This window comes from Bidens hawaiensis, unplaced genomic scaffold, assembly GCF_021521415.1.
Source record: "Bidens hawaiensis isolate Kalapana, Puna unplaced genomic scaffold, B.hawaiensis_p1.1 tig00033114_1, whole genome shotgun sequence".
In the NCBI taxonomy this organism is placed as follows: Eukaryota; Viridiplantae; Streptophyta; class Magnoliopsida; order Asterales; family Asteraceae; genus Bidens; species Bidens hawaiensis.
The window spans coordinates 133,467-145,677 of record NW_027495654.1 but is presented as its reverse complement, the minus strand read 5'-3'; the positions used below and the strand labels follow the sequence as shown (position 1 = coordinate 145,677).

General features: G+C 38.9%; 1 pseudogene across 1 annotated transcript; it reads left to right on the top strand.

Annotated features, from left to right (window-relative positions):
• The first annotated feature begins 1,307 nt into the window (after positions 1–1,307).
• LOC143584408 (large ribosomal subunit protein eL6 pseudogene) lies at positions 1,308–3,244 on the top strand (annotated as a pseudogene). The gene is made up of 4 exons (XR_013144354.1): positions 1,308–1,347; positions 1,910–2,171; positions 2,265–2,371; positions 2,994–3,244. The product of XR_013144354.1 is annotated as a large ribosomal subunit protein eL6 pseudogene (transcript).
• The last annotated feature ends 8,967 nt before the right edge of the window (positions 3,245–12,211 follow it).

Genomic DNA, 12,211 nt, shown 5'->3' with positions numbered 1-12,211 from the left:
AACCAAGTTGTGATTGTTGGGTGTTTTTTATAATAAACAATTGTTTTTTAAAAGCATATCATTCTAGAAAAAAAATAACAGTTATAGGGATTTGTGAGAGATCGACCTCAATCACCCGTCCCGTCCCTCAAAGGACCGGGACTAAAGTGAATTATTAAATTCCTTTCACAAATTCAATAAATAATTTAGATCTATATAAACAAAATTTAAATATTAGTTACAATGAAGTGAAGTGGGACAAATGGTTTGTGCATATCATTACATAATATGTTTGAGCAAATTGTGATACTGCGATTTGTTTGTTTAAAAATACGTTGCGTTTTTTTTTAATATTTTAGAACGTTTTAAAAGGTTAAAGCACTAAAATTTGTCAACTGAACTCGACCGACTTTTTAAGAATATTGATTTTGACCCAAATATGTGATGCATGTTTTTCACACCTGGAATTTTAGGATTTATTTATTTTGATGGTTGTGGGTTTTTTAAGTAAATTATACTAATAAGTAATAATGATGGTATGAGAGCTAAAATGTGTTTTCGTGTTAACCTTCTAGAAATTATTCAATTTAGAAATTATTCATTTGGTGTTGAGACTCTTGACTACTTCTCGTACTCATATTAGCTTCGCTATTCACACATTTCTATAATATATATAAAATAATTGATTTTTCTATTAACATGATTCATCAAGTTCTTTATTATACTGGTTAAAATATGTTGGTAGTTTATTGGTAAAGATAAAACATTTATAATATGATCATGTAAATAAATGTATTTTACCTGTGTCATATAAAAGTAACATATTTTAAAGCATATGGAAAAATATATATAAAATCAACAAGGCTGTATCCGAGAATTTAAATGCTTCGGTCGAGCTGAAATGAAAAAGCCCATAGACTCTAATGAGTAACGAAATAAAATGACCCGCAAACCCATTATCTTAAATGGGTTATGGCCTTGTGGGTAAAAAAAGATTTGGCCTAATATCTAATAAAATGATTAAGATTTGTACATGTTTTATATAAAAAAAATAAATTATATATCTATAATATATATAATACATGATACATACCAATGGAGTGGTGGTTCATTGGTAAAGACAAAGCCTTTAAACACCTAGGGGGTGTTTGGTAGAGGGAATTGAGGGGTGAGAAATGGAATTGGAAAGAATTCTCTTGTTTGTTTATGAAAGAAAGAGGTGAGAAATGGAAATAAACCATTTCCATTTCTCTGATTTTGTTTCTCTAAAAAAAGCGGAGAATTGGATTTCTAGGTTTCATTTCTCAGCCTCACGCCTCTCCCTGCCATCTGAGCTTGCCGCGTTTCACCGGACCAACAAAACCACTGGTAACGATTGCTTTATCTTCAACGGATTCAAACTATCCATAATCTGTAATATATTTTCAATTCAAGTTTGCAACCATTTGATTTTGATTTCTAGGGTTTTGACTTTTAATAGGTGAATATTTTGCCGATATGATGTTGTGGTTCAAATCCTTATACGTTTGTTACGAATTTGTGATTTGATGAAGTTTGAGCTGAGAATCACTAGCGTTAGGTTTAAACTTTAAATTAGGGAAGAGCATTTTTGTATGTATAGTCCGAACTAAATCGGTACCGGTATGAAAATATTTGTATGGCTTTAGGTATGAGGTTTCACTTGTTTCTGGTTTCGGTCTTTTCTATGGTATTGATTTGTACCGAACTGAAATAATCCGTATGGTATTCGTTATGAGGTTTTACTTGTTTTCGGTATCCATTTTTTTATGGTATCGATACCGAATAAAAAATTAATATGGTATTTGGTATTAGATTACACAGTTAGACTCACTTTTGGTATGGGTATTTTTCGTATGATACAAATCTCAACGCTACTTTGAATCACCATTTATATGCATTTTGAATGTAGAAACGATGGCACCGAAGGGCAGGAAGCCACATGTGAGCAGGAACCCTGATTTGATCAGAGGTGTGGGGAAATACTCACGGTCCAAAATGTACCACAAAAGGGGGCTTTGGGCTATTAAGGCGAAGAACGGAGGTGCTTTCCCTAAACACGAGAAGCAAGCTGTTGCTGCTGCTCCGGTTGAGAAGCCACCAAAGTTCTATCCAGCCGATGATGTGAAGAAACCGCTTGTTAACAAGCGCAAAGCCAGACCAACTAAGCTCAGGTATATGGTTTATTATTGTTTATATGCTAATGATGATTATGATTTGATTCACGTATTATTTTAGTTTTTGATTGTTTTGTTGGTTGGTTTTAGAGCTAGCATTACTCCTGGAACTGTTTTGATTATTTTGGCTGGGAGATTCAAGGGAAAGAGGGTTGTTTTCTTGAAACAGCTTACTTCTAGATTGTTGCTGGTTACAGGTAATATGTTTTTCTGTGTATTTTGATGAAAAACATTTGCTTATCATTTCTGTATTTGCATGTTTGAATGCTTTTATTATTCTTTATGATGTCTGCAAATGCTTTTACTTGTTTTGTTTAAATGTTTGCAATTCTGATTCATGCTTTTTTGATTAGTGGTAGCAAAATCTAACACCACCCTAAACATGAAACAAGCACAACATGATAATAAGTATGTTTAGATTAACATTTTTAAAGTAGGATTAAATATATACTTGACAAGATTAATCTGCCAATTTTTTTACATGTTTAACCCATTTTTTGTGACCTGCTATTCCATTTTTTTACATGATTGCAGCTCACCAACCTGTTTGGCTTGTTTTGATAAGTGGTTTAAAGGTTTTAAAGGACAGTGTTCAAGTCTTGTTTGGGTTTATTTATTGTTAGTAGGCTTCAAGATGCACTCAAATGCTTATTCATTATAACAAAAGTACATGTCAAATATGAGAATTAGTATCTTTTTACAGTTTCATTGCATTTTGTTGATTATTTCAATAATTGTGACACTTTATTTTCTATGTGTTTGTTTTTATTTGTTTTCCTTCATTATTTTGCAATCATTGATATACATTCTTCATTTCAGGCCCTTTTAAGATCAATGGTGTTCCTTTGAGGCGAGTGAACCAATTATACGTTATCGCCACATCAACAAAGGTTGATATTTCAGGGGTAAATGTGGAAAAGTTTGATGACAAGTACTTTGGAAAGAAGGTCGAGAAGAAAAAGAAGAAAGGAGAGGGTGAGTTTGGTAAAGATGTGGATCTAGGACGTTCTTTTCTTGCGTTGACAACAGAAGAGAAAATTATGTTGACAAAAGATGTGAATTGGTTTTAACTATGGTTGATGTTTTTTGCTTAAAAACTATGTTTTGTATGTGAATTGGTTTGATCAATGCATATTTTGGTTGGAATTTATGCATCTTTTTATATGTTTTTTATTTTTTAATAAATATTTGTTATGAAAAAAATACTTGTGCTAATGATAAAGTTGATATAATTCTCTGTTTATTTTCTATGTACCAAACAAGAGAAATGATTCTCAGCTATATTTCTCTACTGAAATCTCTGTACTACCAAACAGAACAGTCAATTCTCATTCTCCAGACCAATTCCCTTTCTCTGCAATTCCATTTCTCTATTCCATTTCTCTACAATTCCATTCTCTGTACCAAACACCCCCCTAGGTTTGAAAATGAGAGGTCTTGGGTTCAAGTCTCATAAACAACAATGATTAAAAAAAAGTTCACTTAAATTAACAAATTAACAAATTTAAGTATAGTATTGCTATAGTTTTTTTTCAATTAAACAAATTAACATGTTACGTTTGGGCGTTCACAATTGGGTTTTAACGGTTGCTAAGTTAAACGTGAGCCAAACCGTTGGTTTGATTTTTTGTCATTAAAAACCAAAACTGAACCGTCGAAAATTTAAACTGAATCGTTGCTAATGGTTTGGTTTCACGCATTGAGTTTCAATAATAAGTTTACAGCCCGGTCCGGTTTTATGTGGTCTATTTTTGGTATAAACCGTAAACCGAACTGTTTGCTATGGTTTGAACATTCAGAAACCAGCTAATCAAATGATTAGTTTAAACGTTTTCAATGTTTCAAACAAACTTTGAACATTCGTGGTTGTTACATAATCACTAGGATTTTTGTTTATCGCCGCATCGCGCGAGCACTCGTCTAGTAAAAATATTAAAAAAAAATTGTGCCCCCAAAAAATAAGTGCCCCAGCCGGTCGCCGGGATTGCCCAACCCAAGAGCCGTCACTAAAAATCAATCTTCTTCCGACTGCCAACCTCCTTCCCATGGGCCTTGCCATGGTTGTTGAATGACTTTTTAAACGAATTTGCTTCGGTTTATCATGTGACACACATTTTTTTAATATGATAACTTGCTATAGGCATTGAAGAATTTCTTTTTAGGTTTAACTCGGTGTTGTAACATGTTGTGACGAAATTTGAACATTTACTTACATTGGTGGTAGTGATAATGGACTGATGGTGTGGTTGAAAATCTATAAAACATAAAAAAAGGTTAAGTTTTTACAAAGTTAACACTCAGAATTTCTTCATCAAATAAAGACAATAAATCTTAAAAAAAAAAATCACTAATAAGCTTTATTATGTGGATCGATTGATTGATAGTAGCAAAGGGAAAAAAAAAAGAAAGCAAAAAAAGATAGATGACTTGGTCTTACACTAACATGACTTGGGTAGGAAACATAAAACTTTTAAGCCCAAAGTAGGGGGGCATGGCCCATCCTGACTCCAATTATGTACCGTGACCGACCGAATTCGATTTGTTCTACTGACACAATAAGCGGGTTTGTTTTAAATACCGCTACAACATGCGCCATTGACAAATTTTTCCTTTGGTTTAGTTCCCATACCGTAACTTAATACAAGCCGAATTCATGTCAAATCACAACCGCACCGCGTGGGTTTACCAACCGGCTATAGATCGTTTATACATGTTTTCTAGCATAAATTGTACGAGTGTCAGTACTTTTATGGGCATTTACAACTTTGGGTTTATTCTCTATATCGTTGCAAAATTAACTGATACTAGTCTAAGTCGCATCGTTGCCCCCTGCAACACGACATGCTTTGTCACCTAGTTATGTATTAAATTCTTCCGGTCCAAGACGTTGTGAGTAGAGGTGCACAGTCTAACCGGTCTCTAATCGGAAAAAAAAAACCGCTGGTTAGAAACCGGTTAACCGATTTTTTATTATAATTTTATTAAAAAAAGTTTTTTTCAGTTATTCATCGGTAAACTGGTTAGACCGGGTAGGGGTTTCTTGTCTCAAAACTGGCTAGTTTCCTACCCGATTAACCAATCTAACCGGTTATGCACAGTTCACTATCACCTCATTTCTATCATCAAGTACTTACAAATCATAAAATTACTTGCAACACCTACCCACAAGTCAATTGAAACTTTTTGTTTGTTTTTTAGTTCTCAAAATACAATAAACGTAAAAAATGAATCAATTTTATGTAGCAAATATTTGTCATGGAATGAAGCCATGCACTTTACATGTAACACCCCAACCCGAAAAGGGCTGACGTGTCACTTTGTACGGAGGTATGCAGAGACAAAAAACATAATTCTATTACTTGGAAATCTTCATAAGCATCCTACATTTATTTCACTCTCTCCATCCCGCTCAAAGTAACCTGTGAACCTGTGTGAGGGAGAAATTTACGGAATGAGCCGAATGCCCAGTACGGAATAATAGGCTCGAGTATTAAAACATTTTCACTAAAAATAGGAAGTTTAAAAATAGTTTACGATGACGATAGAAAAAACAGTTTTCAGAAACAATAAAATAGTTTCGATAAATAGTACACAACTATTAAAACAGTTCGCATAAACAGTAAGCCGAAACACTTACGAATAAGTCAACACAATAGCTTCTGAGTCAGACAAGTTACATGTAATTCAAAACAGTAACAGACGATTCATAATGTTAACAAATAATTCATAACCATAACATGTAATTTAAATATTTATAGATAGTTCATATCATACGGATGTACCCATGAGCCAAACAGTAACAAAAACAGAGGTGATGATATACAGGGGGCATTCATGTATACCAATCACATAGAATGGGGCAGGTTGGCACACTTACATCCATTCCCATAAACATATCAGAAACTGAAACAGAGCTAGGATCGATCCATACACCTCCTAGTAGCTTTGTACCACACCTGTACCTAGGGACGCCGTGAACTAATTTCTCCGTCACGGAAGGAGCACATGTTGTCGGTGCCACAACAACATGCTCGTGGGACACTCCACGAGAAGCGTAACACTTAGGGTAACAGAGCATAAAAATATATATTTTTGAAGCATTTATAAATTCAGTATCGGAACATGCGGTAATGAGCAAAAAAAATTTAAATATACCGCATGCTTGTTTTTGTTAAAACGTAACAGACAATTAACGTATTATAGATCAAAGTATAACATTTCAGAAAACTTAGCGTAACATGAAGCCCGCACATTTTGGTTAACGGTACCTTGATAACATAGCCGGGTGTTTTATGTATAGGATGTACCGCAGCATATCCACCACACCCAGATATGTTACCATAGTTCTGTTTCCCATGATGTTCGAAATTCATGACTTTCCTGGAACATACAAGTTTCAAATTTCTTGTTGCAATGAAACAAAATAATCGTAAGAAACATGAGACGAACCGAAAGCCAAAGACGTTAAGAGTTCCAGGTGTTAGTCATTGGGTTTATCACAATCGAACTAGATAAGAAAGGAGGGGGTAATGATCCGTACCTTAATAGATGATTCACAATGATGTCAGACCTGTTCTTTTAAATGGGGTGTGATAACCTACAAGTAATCAGTATTCGATAAGATTTATACTACTAGATTTCGACGTTTTGTTTCCACTTATATATTACTCAAGTGTTGTAAGTTCATAAATATTGTTCATTTTTTTGTCATATAATTTAACTAGAACAAGTTATTAGTTATTGTAATATATTAAATTATCAAGAGTTGTAGCTATTAATATGAATGTTCACAAATCTCAACGGTTTAGTTTATGATTATAAGTTCAAATCAAGCTTTGATGAGTCTTCTTATGATTATAACAAAGGGTGTTAAAGGAATGTTGTAAACGAAAGTGTTACCATGCTTGTTTGTTTTAGTGATTATCTTGAGAGTTGAAATGGGTAATTATAACCGACTTGAAGGAGTAAAAGAGTTAAATATCTTCAACAGGAGTTGCAAGTTGAACATAATTATTGAAGGGTATCATTTATCTTTGCGTACAAAATTGGTAAATGTTTATTGAGTTTGTTAATAAAATATCTAGTATTATGGAGAATGGAGGATATCAAAAGGCCAGATGAAGAAACACTAACCGGATGCCTCTACGTGTGGAGAATGAGGAGCTTAAAGCCAAATTAGAGGCTCTCCAGCAGGCTCATGATGCCTTGGCGATGGAAGACGCCAAAAAGCTCCAAGAAATCCTGGACCAGAGGGGGGTGCTTGACCATGCTGAGCGTAAGCTAAAGGGCGTCGAAGAGGCTGCGGCTAAAGAAGTGTTGCTTGCCAACCTCAACAAGAGTGAAGCCGATCGCGCCCGTAACGAAGCTCAAGCTGCCCTCCAAGAAGCCCTGGTTGCCAAGGAATGGCTTCTTCGAGAAGCGTTGTCTCAGGTAAGCTTTTCTTGTCTTTACGCTTTTCTTTGTAAATAGAAAAGGTTTTTGACACTTGTATATTTTCTTTTGTAGGTTGTGCATCGAGTCTTTGCTGAGACGTCGTATGACGATGCTATGAGCGCAGCCCTCAACGCTTCTCACGAGGATGGGGAAAAGGTCGGCTTCCTGCTTGGTCAAGTTTTCGTTGAGAAAGGCATCCCGCCTTCCAACTTCCCTTTGTACAATGTTGATACTGAAGCTGTTTACGACCAAGCAGTGAATCAGTACGCCGCCTTCCCGCATCCGGTGGTGGAGAAGGTGAATGAAGTTGCTGCTGCTGATGATGGGCTAGCTATCCTTAAGGCTTTCCTTGAACTGCCACGCTCTACTGACGGTGCTGGTCCAAGTGGAAGTGGCCCTGAAGCCTGATCCTGAAGATCCCTTCCCACTGCTAGGATAGATTTAGCTTGTATATATTTATTTTCTTGTAGGCGGGTAGTTACCCGGCCATTCTTGTAATGAATCATTGTGAAATATAAATCTTTGTGCGGGTAAGACCGCTACTTTCTCTGGATTCATTGCTTTATAAACGTTATATGACTTGCATACTTTAGTTTAAATTAGCAATTTTCCAAGTGTAGAATAAGTTAACCTTTGAACGTGGTAGATAATAGGTTGAAGTTTTGCTTCCTCTTTCGTGATTGTGCGGGTAGGACCGTCACTTGCACTTAGTAGGATGGCTAAACTTTGCCTGCGTCTAACCTGCGTGTAGGTTTTCCTCATCTTTTCTGAGGATAAGTTAACCTTTGAACGTGGTAGATAATAGGTGTGAAGTTTTGCTTCCTCTTTCGTGATTGTGCGGGTAGGACCGTCACTTGCACTTAGTAGGATGGCTAAACTTTACCCATATCTGACCTGCGTGTAGGTTTTCCTCATCCTTTCTGAGGATAAGTTAACCTTTGAACGTGGTAGATAATAGGTGTGAAGTTTTGTTTCCTCTGTCGTGATTGTGCGGGTAGGACCGTCACTTGCACTTAGTAGGATGGCTAAACTTTACCCATATCTGACCTGCGTGTAGGTTTTCCTCATCCTTTTGTTAGAAATTCTGTTTTGAACCGTTCGACGCGCGGTTGTCAATAGGTTAGTGTTCAGTTCCCTTTTTCATGATTCATGCGGATAGACCGGCACTTTCATTTAATGGGACTGAACTTTTCCCCTTCAACTGACCTGCGTGAAGGTTTGTCGTTTTTTGGGTTTATGCGGGTTTTGCCGCCTTCCCCACGCAACGACTTTCCACGTATTTATGCGGTGAAAACCGGCATATCCGTGTTGAATAAATTAACCGTTCGACGCGCGGTTGTCAATAGGTTAGTGTTCAGTTCCCTTTTTCATGATTCATGCGGATAGACCGGCACTTTCATTTAATGGGAGGACTGAACTTTTCCCCTTCAACTGACCTGCGTGAAGGTTTGTCGTTTTTTGGGTTTATGCGGGTTTTGCCGCCTTCCCCACGCAACGACTTTCACACTTATGTATGCGGTGAAAACCGGCATTAGTGTTGATAGTTCATAAAAGTATAAATGTAAAATCATCAGCGTCGATGTTTTAAGGAGAATCATTTCCATTAGAAGTGGCTCTTGGCCTTTTCTTTACATATTTGGAATTGATTTACATGCAAACTGTGTAATTGAGCTCCCTTCCATGTTGGGATGGGAGTGCCATCGAGCCGATACGCACCTGGTTCGGGATCTCGTTCTTTACGCAGCATGTAGTCTCCACATTGAAGCTGGAATTTTTATTCGTGTTTTCCCCAGCTGGGGCTCTACACGCATCAGCCTGCTCAGCGTTCATTGCGCCACGAGGTGCGCGAGCGTCCCATCTCTGACGAATGCTTCGACCATGTCCTTTACGTCTATGCATTCTTCGGTGTTGTGGCCTTTTGTCCTGTGAAAGTCACAGTATTTACTTCGATCAGCATTGTGACGATGTCGGATTATTTGAGGCTTTGGCCATGGGAGCTCCTCAGTAGCGAATATCTCGGTGACGCTTTTGGTGAGCGGCGTCCATCTGGAGTTCTTGTTTGACTGTACGTTATCCCTTCCGCCTAACCCCGATGCTGCAAGCCGGATGAGGTGTCAAAGTTTACCCTTGACTGCCAAATGCCTAGCTTTCGCTTTTTGTTTAATCGGGCGGTAAGGACGTTGTCTTCTCTTGTTTTCTGGGTGTAGAGGTTTGTGCTCTGTGGGAGATCTCTACCCAGTTGCTTCTCCGTTTCCGCAAAGCGTTTAGCTGCTGTCATGATGGCATCCCATGTGGATGGCATGCCATCTTTACCCGTTAAGGTGCGGATGAGCTCTGGGTCGTTCGCGCCCTGAATAAAGGCAGCGCGAACAAGATCTTCGCTAATGTTACCCAGACTTAGCTTCTTCGAGTTGAAGCGAGTGATGAAGTCTAGCAAAGATTCATCTTTTTCTCGAATGCACTTGAGGATTGTCCATTGCTCCTCGGTATACTTTCGTTGTTGGCTGAAGTGTTGGCTAAAATTCTGTTGGAAGTCAGCCCAGTCGTAGATGTGGTTGACCGGTAGACGATCGAACCACGCTCTAGCAGCCCCGACAAGCGTCATTTGGAACATGTAACACCACGTGGGTTCCGTCCAACTACTGACGGTTGCCCCCGCTATGAATCTGTTCAAATGATCATCTGGGTCGGATATACCATCATATGTGCCTATGCTGGACATTTGTTTGGCACTTTTTGGGGCAATTGCTTCTGCAATGTCCCTTGCAAATTTGGACGTTCCTGCATTTGCAACATTTGGTCTGAATGTTTTGGAGAAGTCGCGTGGACTTCCACATGTGTTTTTTGGTTTGAAGGCTTCTCCAAAATGCCTTCTCGGTTGGGAGTCCGTTTCCTTACGCTTCCCTTTTGCCCTATGGCGAGGGTTCGCGTCGGAGTCGGACTCCGAGTCATCGTCCCAGTATTCTTCGAATTCGTCAGCCTGTTGGACGGAACGCAAGCGTTCGTCCAACTCAGCTTGGAATTTCTTTTGACGTGCCTCCGCCCATGCCTTAACTTCATCGAGTGTTTGGCGGGGGAGTCTTGTTCGTTTCTTTAACTGGGTATCGGTGATTCCCAGTGAGCGATTATTTACTGCACTTGCCCCAGCTTGGGTAACTGGGGTAGTGTTCGTAAAATTTACTTCACTTGCCCCGGCTTAGGTAGCCGGGGTAGTGTTTGTAAAAACTGTGTTGCCGGTATTCCCCCCAGTAGCTGGGGTTGTGGTTACCGGAATTTCTTTAACCATCTTTCGAGAAGTTTGAAAAAACTGGAGAAAAATGAAGTTCTAACTTTATGCACGGATGGCGCCAATGAAGAAACACTAACCGGACCCCGGGCGGATTACTGGTAACCTGGGGGTTAGATAGATGTTTCCCACGAGGGGTTAGACCCAGAGAAGATGGTTCTTCTGATAACCTGCAAAACAGACACCGTGAGCTTGTCACTGAGAAGGGGGGGGGGTTCCTCCTTGTGACCACCCTCCGGCGTGAGAATCAGACTAGATTGCTCTTTAAATATAAGTGTATATTAAGAGATTGCTAGAGCAGATATCAGGTATAATATGATGATACAAGATAAGATGAGATGGTCATACCATTTGTGGTATTTATAGCCGAAGGTAGGTTTCCAAGGAGGTGTGGCCGGCTGCAACAGTGTTCCTGTTCCACCAACAGTGGCCTACGCACGTGCCCTGCTGGTAGTTGGTGGGTAGGCAGCGGCTGATAGTGACCAGGCCTGCTGTGTACTATTCCTTTTCCACCAACTGCCGGCTACGCACGTGGTATGGCAGTAGTTGGTGAGTAGGCAGCGGCTAATAGTGACACAGTACAGGAGCATGCTGCTCGCCATACTGTTGTCAATAAGCTGTCGTATCTTTAGTCAGATCTTTTTACCATACCTCGTCAGGTACAGTACAGAAGATCTTCCCGTATCGTACGGACGGGCTTATTTGGGCGGGAGTATTCCCCCTCCCGCCCTTGTGCGGGATTGTTCCCGGCTTTGCTCATTCCTTCAGGTGACACTGAGTGATTGAGAGCTAAGTGCCTTGTGCGTGTAGCCTTGCTGCGCGGGTGGCCTTCCCTGATGGCTTGTATCCGAGGCTGCGGGGACAGGCGGAGTCCTTCACCATTGGGAGGCATTTCCTGCGGGAACAGCTTGCGTACTGCGCGTAAGGACGTCACGTCTCTGAGCATGGTTGGTCCTGCGGATCCAGTTGGTTTCTGCGCAGACGTTCCTCTTCAAGGTGAGTCTTGCGGGTCCAACTGGGACCTACCTCTTCACCAGATCTCAAACCTTTTGTCTAGAAACAACTTCCCAAACATATTGATATTTTATTTGTTCTTTTTATTTATATGATTATATCTATATTTCTTAAGTTATGCATGTTCACAAGAAAAGTGTTTTGAGAAAAAGTTTGCATTGTCAGATCAAATTATTTCCCTTGTATTATTGTTACTATTTGTTTTCTGATTTCTTTCATCACATAATTTATTGATTTATCTATATATTTGTTTTATTATTTTATTATATTTATGAAGAGGTAGGTCCCAGCAGAGCCCAGTTGG